The sequence below is a fragment of the Canis aureus genome, chromosome 8 (assembly GCF_053574225.1).
Source record: "Canis aureus isolate CA01 chromosome 8, VMU_Caureus_v.1.0, whole genome shotgun sequence".
NCBI lineage: Eukaryota > Metazoa > Chordata > Mammalia > Carnivora > Canidae > Canis > Canis aureus.
The window spans coordinates 50114414-50136690 of NC_135618.1; the positions used below are offsets into that span (position 1 = coordinate 50114414).

The window sequence follows — 22277 nt, forward strand, 5'->3', positions numbered from 1 at the left end:
AGAGATCCCATGGACAGTAAGTGGTCGAGTAGGAACATGAAGCCAGGACTGTCTGTCCTCCCCCCATCCCCAACCCTGCACTGTATTCCCTCTGCCACTACTTTGTTGCCACCTGGGCCCCGTCTTCCAAGCCTTGTCTGCTCCTGTTGACTGAATGTTTGCGTCTCCTCCCCTCCCTCATATGTTGTGATGGTTTTGGGAGGTGAGATCTCTGGGAAGAGATGAGTTCATGAGGATAGAGCCCTTGTGAGTGGATTAATGCCCTGACTCAAGAGGCTTGGGGGAGCTCCTCACTGCTCCTTGCCACTGAAGTTCTGTTTTACAGATAAGGAAACTTAGATCCAGGGAGGTTAACTTATAAAAATGCACAGACTGATAGCTGGGATATAGCCCTAGACATGTCTCCAAAGCCCACATTGTCCATGCCACTGAGATGCACTGTCACAGACAGTGTCTCTTCCTTCCACATCCAATGGGGATGGCAGGCAGTGAGGCTGGAGATAGGTTGGCACTAGTCTGATCAGCAGGATCAAACTAACTGGGTGCATCTCAGATGAGTGTAGTGATAGGAAGGCATGGAGAGAATGGAGCCAAGGAAGAAGCACCGTTACTCTGGGAGACACCTGCCCGCAGGATCACTGCCGTGGGCCTTTAGTCTCAGTGGGTGCTCAAGCAGTCACACACCTGCTTAACTCTGAATGCCGGCCCTAATGGTAGTTGGTCATCCAAATCTGAATTTGTAACTGCTTGGGAACCACGCAGCTGGACAGATCTGGTCACTGATCTTTTTTTTTTTTTTGGTCACTGATCTATTAAAGGCTTCCTTAACTGTACATCAGTTTTCAAACCCTAAATGTCAACTGATGCTGGCAACAGGAAGTCTAAAAAATGGGGGCATTGGACATATCCTAAATGGAATTCCATGTCCATCACTGGTAGTCCAGGTACCCTTGGTTGTCTACTAGTGCTTGTGTCTCCAGGTAGCATCGAGGAGGACCTTTCTGTATCAGCCTGGGAAAAGAGACATTTCTTTATCTTTCTCAGTCTCATTCCCCAAGATTTACCTGAATAGCTCTGTTGCTAAGAACCACCTCCTCAAGCACTGGCTTCTTTTTGTCCTACACAGGCATGGAATTTTCAAGGATAAGTTAGTGTTTCTTTTTCCTGCAGCCTACACTAATTACTCACTTGCTGTTGGTTGACCAAGGACTGACCTGCTGAGCCCACTATAGATAATCATTGTTGCAGGCAATGTTTTGTTGAATAACTAGTCATCACCACCAGTCAAGAGAATTGGTTTAAACACCCATGTCAAAGCAAAGAGTTCTGAGCATAACACATTCTCACTAAAGATCTGCATCCTGATTGAGAGGATATTGATTTCACCATCTCCTGAGTTATCTGAAGCTTACCATTGACCTAGAGTGTTGACCGTACCATCTTCATATGAACTTTCACCTGGCAGAGTACTGGCATGGTATTTGCTCAAAAAAAGGGTGGGTGGTGGGATTTAAGAATGAACCAACAGCCTCACTTTAGCATGTATCCTGAGAAAGGTCAAGCAAATTGTGAGGAGTTACATAATGTAATGGAGGTGTAAGCATTATAACTTCTAGTGTATCAAATCAATGCTTTGTATACCTAAACTTAGACAATGTTATATATCAATGTATTTCAATATAAAAATTACATTTGAGGGACGTCTGGGTTGCTCAGCAGTTGAGAGTCTGCCTTCCACTCGGGGCATGATCCCGGAGTCTTGGGATTGAGTCCCACATTGGGCTCCCTGCATGGAGCCTGCTTCTCCCTCTGCCTATGTCTCTGCCTCTCCCTCTCTCTCTCTGTGTGTGTCTTTAATGAATAAATAAATAAAATCTTTAAAAAAATTACATTTGACCAGAATAAAAAAAGTTAAATAAGGTGACATTTGTGGAGCCAAATTTGGGGTTCCACTACCAAATTGCTGTTTCTCCCAGAAACATAAACTCCCTTGCTGTGCAAATCTCCAACTGAATAAATATGGCCACAGCTCCATGGATACAGAACTGACTTTCATATCCAGGTGAACTACTCTTAAAAAGACCCCATGCGAAATATCAGAAAGGGAGACAGAACATGAGAGACTCCTAACTCTGGGAAACGAACTAGAGGTGGGGGAACGGAAGGGGGGCGGGGGGTGGGGGTGACTGGGTGATGGGTACTGAGGGAGGCACTTGATGGGATGAGCACTGGGTGTTATTCTATATGTTGGCAAATTGAACACCAATAAAAAATAAATTTACAAAAAAAAAAGACCCCATGCAAATCCAGAAAGATTAGGGAGTAGGCCAAATTATTTACTTTCTTGAAACAAAGTTACCAAAGCACGAGACATATGAGTGATAATGAACATATATTTTTCATATTGGTCTCCTCACGCCTGCTTTCTCATTAATTTCTTTCCTTAGCCTCTTCCCTCAGACCTGCAAGGGTCCTTCTCTGGCTTGTTATGGGAAATGTGGATGGAACAGAGAGAGCTGGCCTGTCTTCTCAAGGCCTGATCACAGCTCTTTCCCATGTTCTAGGACATTTGAACATCCAGGGGCTACCATATGGCCAACTGGCAAGGAAGCTCAATTTTTCTCTCTCTTGAGGATCTGATTTGTGGATTGGGCTGAGATCAGACAGCCCTTGGGATCTAGGTTGGTGAAGTCTGGTTACTGGGCTGCTGGCAGGTGCCATCTGGCTCTTCTGGGCGTGCGAGGGAAGTAGTTCCCACCTCGATAGTGTCTGAAGGAAGAGCGAGTGGAGAGTTGGGTGGTTGTTGGGTTTGGAGTTGGCGGGATGGGAGCAGGTGCAGAGTGTGCCAGAGAGGCGTGGCCAACTGCTCTCAGGGCTTTCAGGGCCTTTGCCAGGAGGCTGTATCTAGACAGCTTTTGTTTGATCCTTCCTCCTCTTACTCCACCATCCGCAATCTGCATCTCTCTGGCCTGAGACTCCCACAGGCAGTACAAGGGTGTGGTGTTGAACAAAGTCTAGATTGGCTGTGCACTATACTGGGCATCATTCAAAGAGTGAAAGCAGCCTGTCTTAGCCTGATGGGGCTGCCGTAACAGAATACTATCGACCTGGTAGCTTAAACAACAAATGTTGATTTCTTATGGTTCTACAGTCTGGAAGTCCAAGATCTAGGTGCTGGCCAATTTGGTTCCTAGTGAGAACTCTTCTTGGCTTGCAGATGTCCATCTGGTTGCTGTGTCTTCACATGGCTGAAAGAGAGAGAAAGAGAGAGAGAGAGAGAGAGAGATATCTCTTCCTTTTCTTACAAGGTTATTAATCCCATCATGAGAGCCCTTTCCCTTATGATCTCATCTATTCCTAATCTCCAGCAGCCTCATCTCCTAATATAACATTGGGGGTTAAGGCTTCAACATATGAATTTTGGGGAGGGGGCATATTCCGTCCATACCACAGATCTATAACACAGCCCTGCCCCCTGTGCAAGGAATTGCCAGTCTTGCCAGGAGCTTTTATGCCTTAATGAAGTCTGAGGAAAGCTCCTTAAAATATCCACCCAAGGATTATGGGCTTTGTAGAGGTTGTTTGATCTAAGCCTGAGAGCCTAGGTTGTGAGGAATCAGAGACCAAACTCATGGAGGGAGGCAGGAATCTGGGAGGACCACTGGGGCAGAGGTAAGCTTCCAATGGAGCCTCAAGGAAGGAACTCTAGGGGTTGGATGTGTGAGGAAGAAGTTGGGTGTATGTTTGTGGGCTGGAAGGGCCCGGGTAAGGCCTAGGGTTGGGGTGGGAGTGGGGTGTAAAAGCTGGATTGGGTGAAGACATAAGGAGTCCAGTAGGGACCCACTGGGTGGAGATAGGAACTTGAATGCTTCCCTGCATCTGGCTTTTCTCCCATATACATATTCTCCAACCATGTGGGCTTTGGATACATTCAAGAGCAGAAGAATGAAAGCCAGAGGCTAGGGCTCAAAATCCTGCTTGTCTTTTCCAGCTACATGACCTGGAGCAAGCCACTGAGTTACCAGAGCCTTAGGCTCCTCATTAGTAAAATGGGGGAAGTCACCGGTATGCCTCATGTAGCTCTTGTGAAGATCTTGGGCGATGATGGATGAGAGTGCCTTGTAATCAGTGGAGACATTCAACTGTGTCTTCTGAGTATTGTTGGGGGTCCACAGAAGGGTTTTGGGTGGGTAGTGGGCCAACAGGGCTTGTAGGCTCATGGCCGGGGCCCCAGGCCTCTTCTGGTCTGCCCTGGGCAGGAGTGAGTAATGCTCACTTCACCCCAGGTTTGGCAGAGGCATTCTCTGGTCTGATCCTTTTGCCTGTCTGGGGGCATCCGCTAATCATGGCATGATTAGAGCTATTTTGTGGGTGCCATACTCTCTCTGTTGGGGCCTATGGGAGGTATTGATGGGTCTTGCCCTCCCTCTGGCTGTCCCATTGAGATGGGGAAGTGAGGAGTATTACTGTCTATCAAGTCTATTTGTCCATCTGATTCATGTCTTCATCAAACCTACCATCTTTAGACTTAGGGAATTTTATGAATAAACAACCTTTTTGTAAGCAAGAAGACTGAACCTGAAAAGGGAGACTATAACTCAGCATGAATGACTGAGCCCCATTCTTTGGGGAGGTCCTCTTTTAAGAATTTGGAGTTGAATCTGTTTTCTTTCTGTTTCCAGGTATTTCAGTCCCAGAGCTGATATGACCTCTCCTGAGCCTCTCAAACTCCTGAGCTGTCACACCCACCCTCCCACTGGAACCCTACCCCAGGTCATCTCTGGTAGGAAGGCTAACAATTGTACTGCCACAGCATTCCAAAAAGATGACTGTTCCACCTTCCCCCAACCATGGGGCTCTGCCTGCCAGCAAGCAGTGGGTGAGCCCACTCCAGAGCATATTTTAGAATCCGGTTCTTAGGATCCTTCTTGATATCAGCTACTAGGTTGTGTTCTTTGGAGTGAAACTCTGAAGTGGAGATATGCCTGCAGGAAGTTTACTGAGGAGACATCCTATGAAGGAGTGAAGGAAGCAGGATGAAGTGAAGAGAGAAGCTGGACTGGGATGAGGTGGCCGTGGAAACCTCAACTGATCCCACTTGGAGCTCTGAAGCTGGGAAAGGCCTTCAACCTTGTGCCCAACTAATTAGTCATTAGATGGGGACTTCCCCCTTGGATGAGGCAGCTCCCTTTGGCCAAGGGGTGGTTTCTGAGGAAGACTCAGCAGCGAGCCATCAGGAACCAACCTCCTGGCAGCTGGGGAATGAGCTCTGCATCCCTGTGGGGTGACCACCGTAGTCACTCTCCATCCATGTCACTGTGATGTAGAATGAACTAGTGGTAGGTCTCTGGACCCAAGTATGTGTAGGACCGCACTGCTCTCCTGCAACAGCTTTGCCCTCTGTGAGACTGTGGTGGTGGCTGCTATATTCTCCCATGGTAACCTCCTGGCCAGAGTTGCCTTCTTCAGGGGAGGGCATCTCAATGAAGCTGGCCCATTATGATACCTGTCTTTTTGGCCACTGGTGATTGAGCAGTATGGGCACTTGCACTATGCTGGTACAGTCACAAGTCTTTCCTTGGTGGGGGGAAGTTGTGTGTAGGACAGAATATTAATCCACACTTCCTTGAGGATGAGAGGCCCATGATGTCAATCTTGGGAACTTTGGTGGTTGGAGAGGAGGTCACTTTGCAGTGGGAGAGTTGAATCTGATGTACTGAGGGAAACAGACATGCAAGACAGAGTCATATGAGCCCTGGTGAGCTCTAGGGCCCTGGTTCCAGCTGTGCCTGAAGTCCACATTTTCTCTTCCTGCCCCATGGTTTGGTTGGTTAACTTCGCTTTTAACTATCATTTTATTAAATCCCAGTTGTTGCTTAAGTCCATTTGAGTTGGATTCCTGTTAATGGCAACCAAGTGAATCCCAATACATGTGAAACTATAAAGAGTTATGCTTTTATTTATTTATTTATTTATTTTTTCATTTTTTTTTTTATTGGTGTTCAATTTACTAACATACAGAATAACACCCAGTGCCCGTCACCCATTCACTCCCACCCCCCGCCCTCCTCCCCTTCTACCACCCCTAGTTCGTTTCCCAGAGTTAGGAGTCTTTATGTTCTGTCTCCCTTTCTGATATTTACCACACATTTCTTCTCCCTTCCCTTATTTTCCCTTTCACTATTATTTATATTCCCCAAATGAATGAGAACATATAATGTTTGTCCTTCTCCGACTGACTTACTTCACTCAGCATAATACCCTCCAGTTCCATCCACGTTGAAGCAAATGGTGGGTATTTGTCATTTCTAATAGCTGAGTAATATTCCATTGTATACATAAACCACATCTTCTTTATCCATTCATCTTTCGTTGGACACCGAGGCTCCTTCCACAGTTTGGCTATCGTGGCCATTGCTGCTAGAAACATCGGGGTGCAGGTGTCCCAGCGTTTCATTGCATTTGTATCTTTGGGGTAAATCCCCAACAGTGCAATTGCTGGGTCGTAGGGCAGGTATATTTTTAACTGTTTGAGGAACCTCCACACAGTTTTCCACAGTGGCTGCACCAGTTCACATTCCCACCAACAGTGTAAGAGGGTTCCCTTTTCTCCACATCCTCTCCAACATTTGTTGTTTCCTGCCTTGTTAATTTTTCCCATTCTCACTGGTGTGAGGTGGTATCTCATTGTGGTTTTGATTTGTATTTCCCTGATGGCAAGTGATGCAGAGCATTTTCTCATGTGCATGTTGGCCATGTCTATGTCTTCTTCTGTGAGATTTCTGTTCATGTCTTTTGCCCATTTCATGATTGGATTGTTTGTTTCTTTGGTGTTGAGTTTAATAAGTTCTTTATAGATCTTGGAAACTAGCCCTTTATCTGATATGTCATTTGCACAGGCCAATAACCAGGGAGGAAATTGAAGCAGTCATCAAAAACCTCCCAAGACACAAGAGTCCAGGGCCAGATGGCTTCCCAGGAGAATTTTATCAAACGTTTAAAGAAGAAATCATACCTATTCTCCTAAAGCTGTTTGGAAAGATAGAAAGAGATGGAGTACTTCCAAATTCGTTCTATGAAGCCAGCATCACCTTAATTCCAAAGCCAGACAAAGACCCCGCCAAAAAGGAGAATTACAGACCAATATCCCTGATGAACATGGATGCAAAAATTCTCAACAAGATACTGGCCAATAGGATCCAACAGTACATTAAGAAAATTATTCACCATGACCAAGTAGGATTTATCCCTGGGACACAAGGCTGGTTCAACACCCGTAAAACAATCAATGTGATTCATCATATCAGCAAGAGAAAAACCAAGAACCATATGATCCTCTCATTGGATGCAGAGAAAGCATTTGACAAAATACAGCATCCATTCCTGATCAAAACTCTTCAGAGTGTAGGGATAGAGGGAACATTCCTCGACATCTTAAAAGCCATCTATGAAAAGCCCACAGCAAATATCATTCTCAATGGGGAAGCACTGGGAGCCTTTCCCCTAAGATCAGGAACAAGACAGGGATGTCCACTCTCACCACTGCTATTCAACATAGTACTGGAAGTCCTAGCCTCAGCAATCAGACAACAAAAAGACATTAAAGGCATTCAAATTGGCAAAGAAGAAGAGTTATGCTTTTAAATGTGGCTTGGTCTATCACGATCAACCCTTTTGTCAACTCCATAAAGTTCCAACTTAATGAACTTCTCTGGTCACAAGCTGAGGTCTTAAGGGCCATTTCTGGCCCTCAGCTGTATTTTGTTTGGTACGATGTTTTAAAAAATCCATTTATAATCATTTAATAATTGGGAAATTTATATAGTATTGACCTTTTAGTTTCTCTTAGTATATGGAAGACCTGTCTGCATTGGGAGTGGAAACAGCTGGCAGGTACAAGCCAAGAAGCAGCTGACCCACCTTTCAAAGGGGCATGCACTCCCTATTACTCTTCATTCCTCCCTCTTTGTTTATGTACCTGCCTGTATTCTGTAGCCATTTTAGGTAGTTGTTCCTGTTTTATGCAAATCCTGCTAGTTAGATGGCCTTTTCTGACATGGTCAAACTTTCAGTTCCAGAGGGGGCCAGAACAGATACTGGATACTGTGGAGGGAAGAAGAGATGCAGTAAAGTAGGTAGGGGCTCTTGGAATGCCCTAACGAAGCTCTCTGAAATCAGAAAGCTGCACAAATGTGAATTACCATCATTGTTATTAATAACAACCGAAAGGACAGGAGATGTGGAAGTCAGCCCCTACTTCGCCACCTCCCCAAGCCCAGAAGGGTATTTGTGCCATCACGATGGCATTTATCATTGGCATCGACAGTTATTATTAAACTACGTCAACGTGCAAATGCAAAATGTTTACCAAACGAGCTAACATGAGCTGGCAGAAATAATATCTAGGCACTGTCTACCTTTAACTGTTCTTTCCATAAATTGCTGTGGCATTTCTCCAGGGCTCAGAGTCAATGAAGAAGAAGAGAAATGACTCTTCCGGCTTGTTGAAGGTGTTACTTGTTATTCCAGCTGGTGTCCTGTTTGTTCCATCGTCTCCCTTGCCACTGCTGATGGTAGTCCCTGTCACTGATTTAGGATACTGGACACTGCCGGCCAGCTCTCTACTCTGATCCCATATATTAAAAAGCAGGTGAAGTGTCTCTCCCTTTGTGTCTGTCTCTTTCCCAAATCAAAGTCGATTGACTACAGTGCGTCATTTTTAAGCTCCCAAGTGCAGGCAGAGGCTTAATAAAGCATCTTGCTGTGATCTGCCAGCAAGCCACACCTCGAAAATGTGGTTTTATATAAACGTGTGTGTTTGTGACTGCCTTACTGTGCCTAACTCCCGTGTCACTGAGGCTTTATTTAATGCACATGCAGGACCAACCATTGCCTGGCCCACCTGAACAGGTCTCCACTTTCTCTGACCTCTTCCCCTGCCATGTTTATGGGTGCACCAGGTAGGTTCACTCTTCCACGCTGTTCCTCTGTCTGAAAAAGATGTTATTTCCTGCTGTGACTTGCTGCAACATCTCTTCCTCTTACCAGACGTCCTTTGATGTTTAAGGAGTCTGCAGGAGCAGAGTTTCTGTTTTTAATGTTTTTTTTTTAATTGAAGTATGGTTGATACACAATGTTACATTAGTTTTAGGTGTAGTCAGATTCAAGTTCTCTGTATGTTATGCTGTGCTCACCACAAGTGTAACTCACATCTATCGCCATGCCACACAAGTACCATTGACTATATTCCCTATGTTGCATATCTCATCTCTGTGACTTATTCATTCTATAACTGGAAACCTCTATCACCCACTCCTCTTCACCCATTTTGCTTATTAGAGAAAGAATCCTATGCATTTGAGTGAGTCCTGGCTCCTCCCTTTTTTAGCTATGCCATTTGGGACAAATTATTGACCTGTGAGCCTCAGTTTCCTCATCTGTAAAATGAGGATGGTGATAGGATTTAATCCTGTGAGGATTAAATGTGATAATGTGTGTAAAGTGTGCATCATCACATGCCAGGCACACAATGAATGATCAGTAGGAGCAATTAATATGTATGAGATAGGTCCAAAAATAGACTGACCTGAGGTAGATCATGGAAATCATTTAAACTGAAGTTGCATCACCTCATGTTTTGACTCCTTACCTCCTTTTACCTGAAACATGAGTGCAGAGGAGGACATAGCTAATTGGAAGTTTTGGCAAATCACACCTTGCTACCCTCTGATGGCTTTGTGTTATTTTGGGGTAAAAATCCTCAACATGGTTACAAGCTCCTGTATGTTTGGTCCTTGTTTATCTCTCTAGCCTCATATCCTGCTTCTCCTCACTCCTTTGGTTTGACACACTGCCGCAGGACCCTTGAACATGCTTCTGTTTTGTGGAACCACCTTAATCCACATTAACTGCTCATTTAACTCCTATTCATTCTTCAGAACCTAGACACTATCTTTGGAAGTCTTCTACAACTCCCTGTTATCAAATCATATCCCTTCTCTACAGAGCAATTACTTGGGTTTCTGATTATACATCCATTACTGTGTTTATTTGACTAAAGTCTCATTCCTGCACTGAACTGTGAGCTCCACAAGGGCAGGGGACCAAATGTGTGTATTGCTTGCTGCAGCATCACCAGCACCTGACCTAGCAACTGGCCTGGAATGGGCATCCACTAAATAATTTGTTGAATGCATGGGTAAATATGTGACTTACTGTTTTTAGGAATGTGTACAGTTGGGATATTTGCTTGGGATCATAAAGTCCTAGTCTTGAGGAAAGAAGGGCTTAGAGACAGGGGCACCTGTGTGACTCAGTCAGTTAAACGTTCAAATCTTGATTTTAACTCAGGCCATGACCTCAGGGTCATGAGATTGAGCCCTGTGTGGGGCTCTGCACTGGGCATGGAGCCCGCTTAATATTCTCTTTACCCCCTCCCTCTCCCTCTCACCTGCTCATGCACTTTCTTTCTCTCAAAATAAGTAAATAAATAAAACTTTCTAAGAAGGGCCTAGAGACAAACCATTGCAAGATAGAAAATAGCATGATAGAACTGGTTTGATCCTGGCACCTGGGAAGTGGACTGTTAGGATTTGTGAAGAGAGTGAGCATGCTGAGTTTCCACTGATGAACCTCTTTCTCTCCGTGGTAAGATTGGCATCTAGTTCAGAAACAAAGTTTTATTTGAGAATAGGGCTGCTGCTAGTCAGGTGTTGTTTTTTTTCTTTTTCCCACCTTGCCCCTTCTTATAAGTGGAATGTTGGTAAATGGGTGGCCTAACCCGCATTAGAGTCTTACGTGGTTGAAGCAAATCTTCCAATTGTTCACCCAACTACTACTTGAGTGGCTGACACATACCATGTGCTGAACTAGGGGATGGGGACTGTAGGGAACAAAAATGTGACTTCATTTGGAACTTACATCATCCCATTTACACATGCAAAGTGCTTGGCATGGAGCAGACACTTGAAGCAGGACAACCCCAGAGATTGGCTTTCATTACTTTTCAAGGATCTTTTCCATGGTTAGTGATTGTTCCCATGTTACCTAATTGCCAGAAGAGGCAGAGAGCTAAATTTTTGTGACATCTCATGTCCATATAAATGTTTGCTGCAAATATATGTTGTCCCCCTTTAATATGTGCATAACTAATTGAAAGTGAGCAGTCTATGGTGTGGTATCCGTGAAACTAGCTCCGCCACTATTAACTTGAGCTCTGTTACATTATCGAGCACACTTTCCTTGGGGCATTGTGGTAAATTATTGCTCCTTCAATCACATCGTGGTCCTTGGAGGACCAACCGGTAGGCCAACTTTTATTACCTTTGTTTTTTTAATCACAACAGGGAAATGATATGAAGGCATTGGGAAGGGAGACTTTTTATATAAGATGAAATGAGCCAAGATTGGAAGATGACATTTTTATGTGGCTTACAAATGGAGTGGATACAGTGTGAATGGCATTGTGAATGTGATAAAGGGCTCTGAGATCAGCAAACCCAAACCATTCACCCTCCTGCACAGGCAGAGAGGCTTCTGGATGGGTTGGGCTCTATTGCAGTTAGCAGCTCTTACTTTTCTGTGGCAAGGAGTTTGGAGTTGGAGGGTATGTATTTCATTGCCAATCCCAATTAGCTCTGATTCCACACAAAATATATGTTGTTAATCTGTTTAGAGTCAGGGTCTTTCTGGGATTTATGAGTTTTTCAGGGGTCTGCCAAAATGTTTGTGACTCCTCCCCCCAAAAATTATTGGCTCCAAAATGCAGAAAGAAAACAGCAGAGTTGAAGTTAATGAATATTTTAAAAAATTTACTGCAAACTGTGCTACTTTGTCAATATTGCTAATTGTTAAATTTAGTGTTCATAGAGATTTCATTACATTTGAAAACGCTGGTAGATTAACATTTCCCACTTTCAAGAGCTTCTGAATATGCAAATTGCCAAGAAATCATATCCAATCAAAAATTAAGTCACTTATTGCCAAATAATTTCAGAAGCAAAATTTAGAAATTTTCTCAAAAAATATTTGATGGCAAAAAATCCATTTAAAGTAAGATGTAGGTAAATTTGTAATATGTTTGTAATGCCGTCTGGTGAGGCCTCCAAAAATAAGTGTGTCTATGGGTATACAAAATTCTTATAAAGGCCTTGTCATCTACCCGCCCCCTCACCCACTAGTAAAATAAATTAGATAGAAGATTTTCCTAACTGTGGCTCTTTTGTGAAGTGTTTGTGCTTTATGGTAGATTAGATTATTGTTCAGTAAATATTCATCCTCTACCTCTTGACCCCACTGGTGTAGGGGGAGGCCATGTAACTTTGCCCTGATGGTGACTGTAGGTTACTTCTCCATCCTTTGCTGAATTGATCATGACTTTCTTTGGCCAATGTGATGTGAGCAGATCTAACTCTAGCAAATGCCTGAAATGTGCTCATATGATAAGGCTTGCCTTCTTGTGCTTCTACCTTCTCCACAGGAACATGTCTTACTTCGTTATTGGCCTTGGAAAAAGGAGAGACTCATGGAGCAGGGTTACTCCAGCATAACTCCCAACTAGCAGCCTCAAGCAAAGCTGCTCTAGATAACCCACAAAGGCATGAATGAGAAATAAACACTTGCTGAGAATTTTTAGCTGTTTGTTATGCAGTATTATTTTGGCTGTAGCTGACTAATACATGAGTCTACTTATGGTGGTCCTAACCTATTTCTTTCTTTTTTTAAAATTTCTTTTTATTGGAATTCAATTTTCCAACATATAGTATAAAATCCAGTGCTCATCCCATCAAGTGCCCCCCTCAGTGCCCGTCACCCAGTCACCCCAACCCACCACCCACCTCCCTTTCCACCACCCCTAGTTCGTTTCCCAGAGTTAGGAGTCTCCCATGTTCTGTCTCCCTCTCTGATCTTTCCCACTCATTTTCTCTCCTTTCCCCTTTATTCCCTTTCACTATATTTTATATTACCCAAATGAACAAGACCATATAATGTTTGTCCTTCTCCGATTGACTTATTTCACTCAGCATAATACCCTCTGGTTCCATCCACGTCGAAGCAAATGGTGGGTATTTGTTGTTTCTAATGGCTGAGTAATATTCCATTGTATACATGTACCACAGCTTCTTTATCCATTCATCTTTCGGTGGACACCGAGGCCCCTTCCAGTTTGGCTATTGTGGACATTGCTGCTAGAAACATCGGGGTGCAGGTGTCCCGGCATTTCACTGAATCTGTATCTTTGGGATAAATCCCAAACAGTACAATTGCTGGGTTGTAGGGCAGATCTATTTTTAAAAATTTTGAGGAACCTCCACACAATTTTCCAAAGTGGCTGCACCAGTTCACATTCTCACCAACAGTGCAAGAGGGTTCCCCTTTCTCCACATCCTCTCCAACATTTGTTTCCTGTCTTGTTAATTTTCCTCATTCTCACTGGTGTGACCTTACCTATGTTTCTGAAACAATCACAGTTTATTTTCAACCACATTACTATTTATTTGTTATTTTCAACTACAATGCAGGGGTTATAACTCAAATTCAGCTGCCTTGCACATACTATTTCTGCTGCCTGAAAAGTTTGTCTCCCTGCTCTCATATAGATGGCTCTCTTTTTATCTTCAGCTTTGGCTTTAAATATTACTTCCTTGGAATTACCTCTTCAGATATAGTATTCAAGTACCATCTGTGATGGAGCCTGTTATCTGCATATCCAAACATCCATATTCCCTTTTCCTTTTCTTCTCTGAAATAAAGACCTAATTCTTTCGTTTTTTTTTTGAAAAGATCTTAAATGTATAAAAAAGTTACTGCAGTACAAATAATTTCTCAACCCCTATCATTTGTGAATAAGTTTCTGACATGAGGCCCACCATTTTCCAGTACTTTACTTGTATTTCTTCAATAAAGGATCTTATCCTATATAATTATAATACAACCATCAAACGCAGGACATTCATACTGATACATTGTCACCATCTAATCTACAACCCCATTCAATTCTGCTGACTGTCCCAATAATGTCTTTTACAAAAGATCTAGGCCAGAGTCCTGTATAGTATTTAGTTATCCTGGATGAGTTCTTTAGTCTCCTTGTTACTTTCTTGACCTTGGTACTTCTGAAGAGTACCGGCCATTTATTTTGTATAAGGTCTCTCATTTTGGGGTTGTCTGTTGTTTTCTCATGATTACATTCAGGTTATATGCCTGTTTCAGGCTTCAACAACTCATGCTGGCCTCTGTCCCCTGTCATGGATGGTGATCTTGTTTGATTCCATTTAATGGCTTTAAGACTGAATAAATGAGGAAGGAAAAAAGCCAAAATCCAATTTTAATTAGTGTAATATGGACTTGCTAAAAACCCCAAAAACAAAAACCCCCGTTTCCAGTTTGTCATGAAACTAGCTGTGGTCCTATGATTTAGCTTTGGCCAATGAAATGCAAAGAGAAGGGTATATGGATATTTTCTCAGAGAAAGGGGCATACCCTTTTTTGCCCATTCCTACTGTTGCTGGCCTGGGATTTGTATGTGATGGCTGGATCTCCAGATGCCATATTGGATCAGGTAGACAAGTCCAAATGAGAAAGGAGAGTTCCCAAATTAAGCCCATGGTTTAGGAAGTAAGTTAAAGAGAACATGGCAATTGGTTGAATGTGGAGTATGAGGGAGGAGGACTCAGAGATCACGTTCAGGCTTTTGGCTTGGGTACCTGGGTGAATGGTGATGATATGAGAAAGGGGGCCAGAGGTAAGAGTAAAATTATTTGGGAGGTGGAATAAATTCAGTTTTGGACAAGTTGAGTTTGATGTACCCAACAGACATCTGATGGGAAGGTCTCTAGGATCACAGGCTCTGGAAACAGGTGTCACTACCAGGACAGTAGACAGGTCACATGATTCTGCTCATTGGTGAGGAAAGAGGCTGAAGGTGAGACCTTGAGTACCTTGTGCTTCTCAGTGCCATCCATGCTTCGTGGTTACTGAGCACTGAGCATGAATTAGATACTGTGGAGACTGAGCTCCAGGGGTGACAATGGCTGGAGGACACTAGTACAAATTACTGGAGTCTTTATTCTAGAAGGCTAGAGTGGGGGCACATTGCTTCTCTGGATCTTTAGTTTGGCCTTCCTGGGATGTGTGGTCTGGATCTTTTTTTTTTCAGTGAGCCGAATCCTGCTCTTTGTTTCTGGTGAACATGCCTCACCATACCCTATCCACAAATCACGTCTGTGGGAAAGGTACTATTATTATACCCATGTTACAAGTTAGGCCACTGAGGCTTAGAAGAATTAAGTTGCCTGAAATTATTCGAACCCAAGTAGCCTGACTTAAGAGCTCCAGTCCCTAAGCACCAAGTCATACTGCCTCCTGGGAGCTCCTACCCAATGAAGTTTGAGTCCCGATGGTGTTTCTGAGGTTATGAAGAACTTTTACATCTCGGTCTCATGTGGTTCTCACAGAAGCGCTGTGGGACGAGTAGGGCAGACACTGTGATTCCCTTCTTGGAGGTGAGGGACATACCCAAGATGTCCCAGCCCATGAGTGGCAGAGTTGTAAGAATTACGATCTTCTGCTGCCTTCCAGAGTACTTTACCCCTGTACCATCTTACCTGTCCTTATTAGCATCTTTTAAAGAGATATGCCCTTTATTTAGGCACTTTTAGCTACTCAGAAGCAAATAATACCATAAGCTGGCATTGTGATATTCATTTATTTTTAAAAATGTGCCTGGGATTTTGGTTTTATTCCAGTTGGGAGAGATCAACAGTTAAGAGGACAATTGCCATTGAAAAGATAGTTTGTTACCTATAGTTCCCAGTAGTAGGAGCATGCCCTCCTGCTACTTAGGGCTGTGTGGAGAAGCACCAGGGTCAGTCAGAAGGCAGGAGGAACAAACAGAGAGTATTGGCCCAAGCATTTATTGTGCTTTCATGGGCAAGACAGGGTTGGTACACTGCGCAAACATGGGACTAGCTAGTTTGAATAACCTTGGAAGGCTGTGGGCTTAGGTACCTGTCTGATCCCTGGTCCTGGTGGGATATAAGGCAGAGGGATAGTGTCCCAGGTGGTGGGAATATGATAAAAGAAGATGGACAGGGAGATGTGAATTGGGGATTGGTTGGTTCATATTATCAAAGGCATGCTCAGAGGAAAATTGTTTGCTGTCTATGGGGATAGCTAACCCTGGGAGGGGCAGTCCTCCCTGGGTCCAGACGGCCCCCTAAGTGTCAAGGCATCATAAAATATAGAAAATGAAAACATGACTAATCCAGTTTCACAGAGAGAAAATGCAGGCTCAGTAGATTGGGGAATTAGCCTGGTTTATCCAGTGTGTCTGCCCTTCCTGTGGCACAACTTAGTTGTGGCAGATGCTCTGTGTACAGTGAACCACTGCTCAGCTGGCTGGTTGGAGGTGAGGGGGTCCAATAATCAAATTACTCCAAACAGAGAACAGTGTAAGCCCAGACATTCTCCCAAACTAGGGATTATCACAAAGAAATAGGAAAAAAAAAACATGTTTTTTTTTGACACAGTTCTTATGACACACAGCCAGTCTTTATAACTTCAAATTCACAAGGATATTGCAACGAATTTTCAGTTGTATTAATTAAAATTGGCCAGTCCTTTATAACAGAATCGTTCAGACATCAAGAAAGCTGTTACCTGTCTTTTCTGGATAGTGCAAGGATTCAGTGTCATAATAGACAGTCTCAGCTGAGCCTTCAAAAAGCAGAAAACTGCAAGAAATTGATTTTCATTAATTGAAGTTGCATGTTTGGTGAAAACATGCTTGAGATTGCTTTATCTCGTGGTCAGTCACTTGTGTCGACCCTCTGTTTTGCAAGTTGTTCTGGGAATAAGGTTCAACAGACCTTTTCTGACCTGAGCGAGCCTGCTGTTTCAAGATCTCTGGTGCCCAGAAGGATTGCTGGGGAAAAGGTGCATCAATTTGCATAGAGAATTTTCTAGTAGGAGGTGGGCCAGAGAGACTAGCATAATGCTTTTTTATTTTATTTTATTTTTTATTTTTTTAGCATAATGCTTAAAAGCTTGGGCTCTCTTGTCAGATTGCTTATCTTCAGATCGTGTTTCTTTGACTTATTTGCATAGGATATTGGGTAACAATCTTTCTGTGTCTCAATGTCCTCATCTGTCAAATGGGATGAGATGATGATGATTAAAACTATTTTTATTTATTTAAATATGCATTCATGTTCCTCAACATAGGGCCAGGCATAGAATAAAAGCTTAATAAATACAGTCAAATCATTCATTACTCATTCCTCTCCTAGCCATATCTTTATGGGGTTTGGGGATCTATTTGGAAGATGGAATATTCCCAACTAATGCCTAGTGGTAGAGAAAGAAAACAAAACTCCAGAACTAAAATTATCTTAGATAAAAGGAGGTGGCCTAACCATTACCCAATTTACACTAGACTAGGAATAGATTGGGTGGTGCCAACTCAGGTCTGTAAGATAGGGTCCTAATGGCCCTAGAGGGGAAAGGAAGATGAAAGTCTTGAGTGTTTGCATGTAATTCAAAGAGCAGGACCCAGGAGCTAAAGTGTAGAGGAGGACTGCTGTGTTCTTTGTAGGGACTGGACCCTGTGGGCATCCTCACAAAGTAGGCAGACAGCCCAGCTGTATGGAACTGGCTATCAGCAGCAACACCTTGTGGCAGCCCTGGGGATGAGGGGGACCCATGTGGGGTGGCCAGTCACTGGATCAGATGCCTCAGGTTTCTCTCTATCTGGAGTTCGGAAGTTACCTTTTGACTAACTACATCTTCAGGATTTTTGGACCATGGCAAGGAAAATCTAGATGGAAATACTAGATTCCTGGCTCCTGTAGGCATAGTAGGATGGCATGAAATTAATTGGTAAAATTGGAGGTATGACTGTTTCCTGGGCTAACAGAACGGGTCATGCCTGGTGAACACATAGGATCTCACTTCACCCTCATAACAAATCTTCCAGAGTGCATTCCCATCCATATCCTTTGGTGAAGCTGCACAGGCACTGCATGATTCTCCCCGTAGCTCTGTTCTCGTCCCCAGTTAGCTTCTGACCTATGTGCTCTGACCCAGCCACACTGGCTCCATTCTCTTTCCTACCTGGAGGCTTTCCCAGCTATGGCTCCTTGTGCCTGGAATGCTCTTCCCCAGACCTCCACGAGACACACTCATGCTCATCTGTTGGTTCTCACGCACCCTAAATGGGACCCTTTCAGGGGATTTTCCCATTCACACCCCTTACCCTGAGTTGATCTTTGTCATGTCACCCTCTCCGACTCTGAAATGGCCTTTGTTACTTGGTGGTTTGCATGGTTAGAGGCTGGAATGTAAGCCCTGTATGGTGAGTTTGTGAGTGTTGCTCAAGGTCACATCCCTGAGGTCCTCCACAGTGCCGGCCATGTAGTAAGTGCTCCAAAAATATCTGGCACAAGTAGATGAGTCCTTGTTTTCCAGATGAAGTGCTGAGGATGTAGACAAGAAACAGCTCTTCCACAATTACACAAGGCAACAAGTGCTTTCTGTGCTCCTACATATCCTGACCCTTAGTGCTAGTGTGTCTGCTGGCCCAGCCAAGTGCCTTTGTATTTCTTTGCTTGAGGACTTTCTCTGGTTCTAAACTTCTTTGTCCATCATGTGACACAGGGGAGTCTGGAGGAGTTGCCTCTCTGCTGGGGAGCATGCCTCTCTTGGAGACTGCTGTGTACTATGAGTAGCTACCACCCCCCCCCCTTCCCACTCCCCACTTGCTTGCACCAACACTGTGTGAGGGCTGGGCATATGCGTCTTTCCCCAAGGTCATCAGTTTGAAATCAGCCTTGGTGGGAGTATTTACACCATGGAAATGGGCAAACATGACACATCAGGGCTTTTTCTTTTCTTTTCTTTTTTTTTTTTTTCCTTTGAAGAGTCAGTCACTGCAATGAACCAGTGCATGGCTGGATGTGTCTCAGCCTGTCCTTGTCTCCCCGGCTTTCTCCGCAGGGTTCAGCTCCAGTTTTCCAGAGTGGTAACTTGCTTGATGGTTTGCCTTCCACTCCTTGCCCTCCCTCACCTGTCTCATTTTATCTACCATGTTTCCTTTTCCTCCCAAATAAATGCACTTGCATTCTTGTCTCAGGGTCTGTTTCTGGGCGTAAAATAAATAAATGATGGAGCCAGATTTAAAACTAGGCCCATCAGACTCCTGAGCCATGCATATTTCACCCATGGACATGCCCATCTTCCCTGTTCTTTGCTTGTTTGGGTGGCAGACATTCTCTGGATGTGGAGGGGCCTCTAAAGAAGTGAAACAAATGCATTCTATTGATGAAATTAGCTGGCAATTAAGAAGTTATCCTTATGTTAAGGGCTGCATTAATTAGATAAAACATGAAGAAATCTAATTTGCTTAGTAAATTATGTGTGTGTATGTGTATATATGTGTGTGTAAATATACACACATATGCATATATATATATATATATGGTTTTAAAGCATAGTATTGGTTCCCATAAAATTTGTAGGCAGCAAGACAGATCTTGTTGCTCTCTTGTGTGATGATCCACATCATGCTTCCATTTCATGCTTGTTATAATTGACTGTTTATAGTTTCTAACTCTTTTAAAGACTGGTTTGAATATTCAAGGGCCTCACCAGGTGGTTTAACAGATTTGACACACTGATGGTGTTAGGTACAAGTTAAAAAGACCCTCACAGAGATGTTAGGTCCAAACTGATAGACCCTCAATTGAAAAGAGGCCAACAGGCAGACTAGAAAGAGTTTAGGCTTTGGGGCTATTGCATTGGTCAGGACACTTTTGTTCTCAAATGCAGGAGACCCAGCTTGAACTAGTCCTAATCCTTCAGGGAATTGGGGAAGGAAAAGAATGGGTCAAGAAGTTGGAAAGTTCATGGATGTAGCATTAGCTTCAGGTATGGCTGGATCAGGAGTTTCTTGCTTAATAAAATCTCTTTCCCTCATTAGAATGTATGCTCCATAGAACAGAGATCTTCTCTGTTCTATTATTGCTTTATTATATAGAACAATGCCTGGTATATAATAATAGTAATAGCAAATATTTACATGGCATTTTGTAAGGAGAGAATAGTGTTCTAAGTGACTGACACATATTAGCTCATTTAATCCTCTCAACCCAACGAAGCAGACAACTATTAATTATGTTCTTTATTTTTCTAGAAAGGGAAACTGAGGCACTCAGAAGTCATATAGCTAATAAGCAGGGGAGCTGGGATTTGAATAGAGGTCCTCTTGTTGCAGAGCTGCACTTGTAACTATGGTGCTACATTAATTCAGTACATAGTTGTGGATTGAATGAATAAGTGTATAAAGATATAACTTGCCAGATATAGAATATTCAATAGCTAATCAAAACAGTGTTTATTTGGGCAGCCTTTGTCTCCTGTGTCCCATTATCTCAGGGTCCTAGTGTCTTCAGTCTTCAGGACTCAGCATACTTGGCCCTGACTGGGGAATGTTGGAGGGTCAGATAGGTCATGCTCAAGGAAATGAAGCTGAAGATATTTGTAGAATCATTTTTCTTTTGAATGAGGAATTTGGGGATTCTGGATAGATAAATCTTAGCCTGGGTTTTGAGAGGTCTTGACAGAATTATATTCTGAAACAATAATAGTCTGACAAATGGGAAACACTTGGAAGGAAAGCACCCTAAACCCAGACTTGTTAATATGTCTTTCTGGACAACTGTAGGTAGTTACATGTCTACCCTCCCCACCTTTGTGACCAGGAGCCAGAGACAAAGACACCTGATGTTATCTGGACGAGAGTAAAATTTGGTAAGGTCTTTGGAACCCCAGGGTAGTCATTAATGCTGTTCACCAAGCATTTCCAGTTCTCTGTCTTTTGTGCACATGGAGGTGAACATGACCATGTGACTTGCTGTGGCCATTGACATAGGCATAGAGGTGATGGCTATCATTTTCTGGTGGAAGCTTAAAGGGCCATTAGGTGAGGCACCAAACACACTTTTCTCTGCTGAAGATGCTGGCAGCACTCCAGATAGTGGCTGCTCTGTATGCTTGGGTCTAGGAGTGAGGTCAGCAACTGACCTGTAAAAAACAGGTAGTATAAGTGAGAAATACAGTTCTGCTCTTTTAAGCTATTGCTAATCAGAGGTTGTTTGTTACTGAAGCAGAGCTTGCCCATCCTAGTTATAAGCTGTTACACGTGTAGGAAGGGGTCACTGAGTTCAGAGAGGAAGGGGTAGAGGGAAATAATCACAGACTTTAAAATCTGAGGGATCAAGTTCAATTTTCTATTCATTAGCTGTGTGACCTCTGACAAACTGTTTACCCTCTCTGAACTTCTATTTTCTCTTCAGTAAAATTGGAGCCATAAGAAATGCTTCATGGGATTATTCTGTAACAGAGTAGATGATGATGAATGTTAGCTCTTATTTTTGCTATTTTGTAGTAAAGAGTAGATTACTTTGGCTATTTTTAAAAAAATCTGTCCATTAAGGATAGAGTGACTTAAGTAAATTCGGTAAGCAAACAGTGATGGGGTCTTTATTCTTCACTACTCTCCACTTATGGCTGGAATTGGACAGTTATCTAAAGACTACAAGCTTGAGGACCACGACACCTGTATGTTGTAAACTCACCTTACATTCTTCCTTTCAGTGTGATTGATTGTTTTAGGACATCCCTGCTAACCCATTCTCCCAAAAATCCATCTAGCCTGGAGCTTTTATGGCCCTGATTATGACTTAGCTTCCCATGAGGGTCTTTAAAGTTAGGCAATGGGATATTCAAAGTCAAAGCATCTTGATATCCAAAAATCTCAGATGCTCAGAAATAACTAGGATTTCTCTATAGATGTCATACAGAACATATTAACTTTGGCAGAAGTGGATCTAGGTTTTGTGGGGCCTGAAGCTTACAGATCTCTCTTTAGGAAAAAGAATTCAAAATTATGAATATAAAATTAGACACAAAAGGGAATACTTTTTAAAATGAGAAAATAAAGCAAAGTTTTTGGAGCCTTTGGATTTTACATTCCATTCTTCTGAGATCTCTATAGGTGATTAATCAGCAATGTGAATTTAGAGGTGCTTTATTCTTGCAAACTGGCTTTCCCTTCCCACCTAGAGCTCTCTAGAGGTATGCCATGGAAAGGGACCCATGCAAGAGAAAGGTCCAGAAGCCTGTTTCATTAGCCTCATGGTAAATTCACCTCTACTCTCCAGAGAAGTGGAAAACAGAGGTCTCCTCTGAATATTGAGAAATATATATGTGTGTTTATGTTT

The 22277-nt window shown here is 43.1% G+C and overlaps 2 long non-coding RNA genes across 4 annotated transcripts in view; both read left to right on the forward strand.

Annotated features, from left to right (window-relative positions):
* The window catches only part of LOC144319046 (uncharacterized), a 19342-nt gene extending 13389 nt beyond the window's left edge, over window positions 1-5953 (forward strand). For all 3 annotated transcript variants that reach the window (XR_013384961.1, XR_013384960.1, XR_013384959.1), the window contains one exon: window positions 4683-5953. This is a non-coding gene — a long non-coding RNA (uncharacterized LOC144319046). The remainder of the gene's footprint in view (window positions 1-4682) is intronic.
* A 1680-nt stretch (window positions 5954-7633) lies between these two features.
* Window positions 7634-12619, forward strand: LOC144319048 (uncharacterized). Its single transcript, XR_013384964.1, has 3 exons — window positions 7634-8650; window positions 8881-8960; window positions 12479-12619. It is a non-coding gene; the product is annotated as an uncharacterized LOC144319048 (long non-coding RNA).
* The last annotated feature ends 9658 nt before the right edge of the window (window positions 12620-22277 follow it).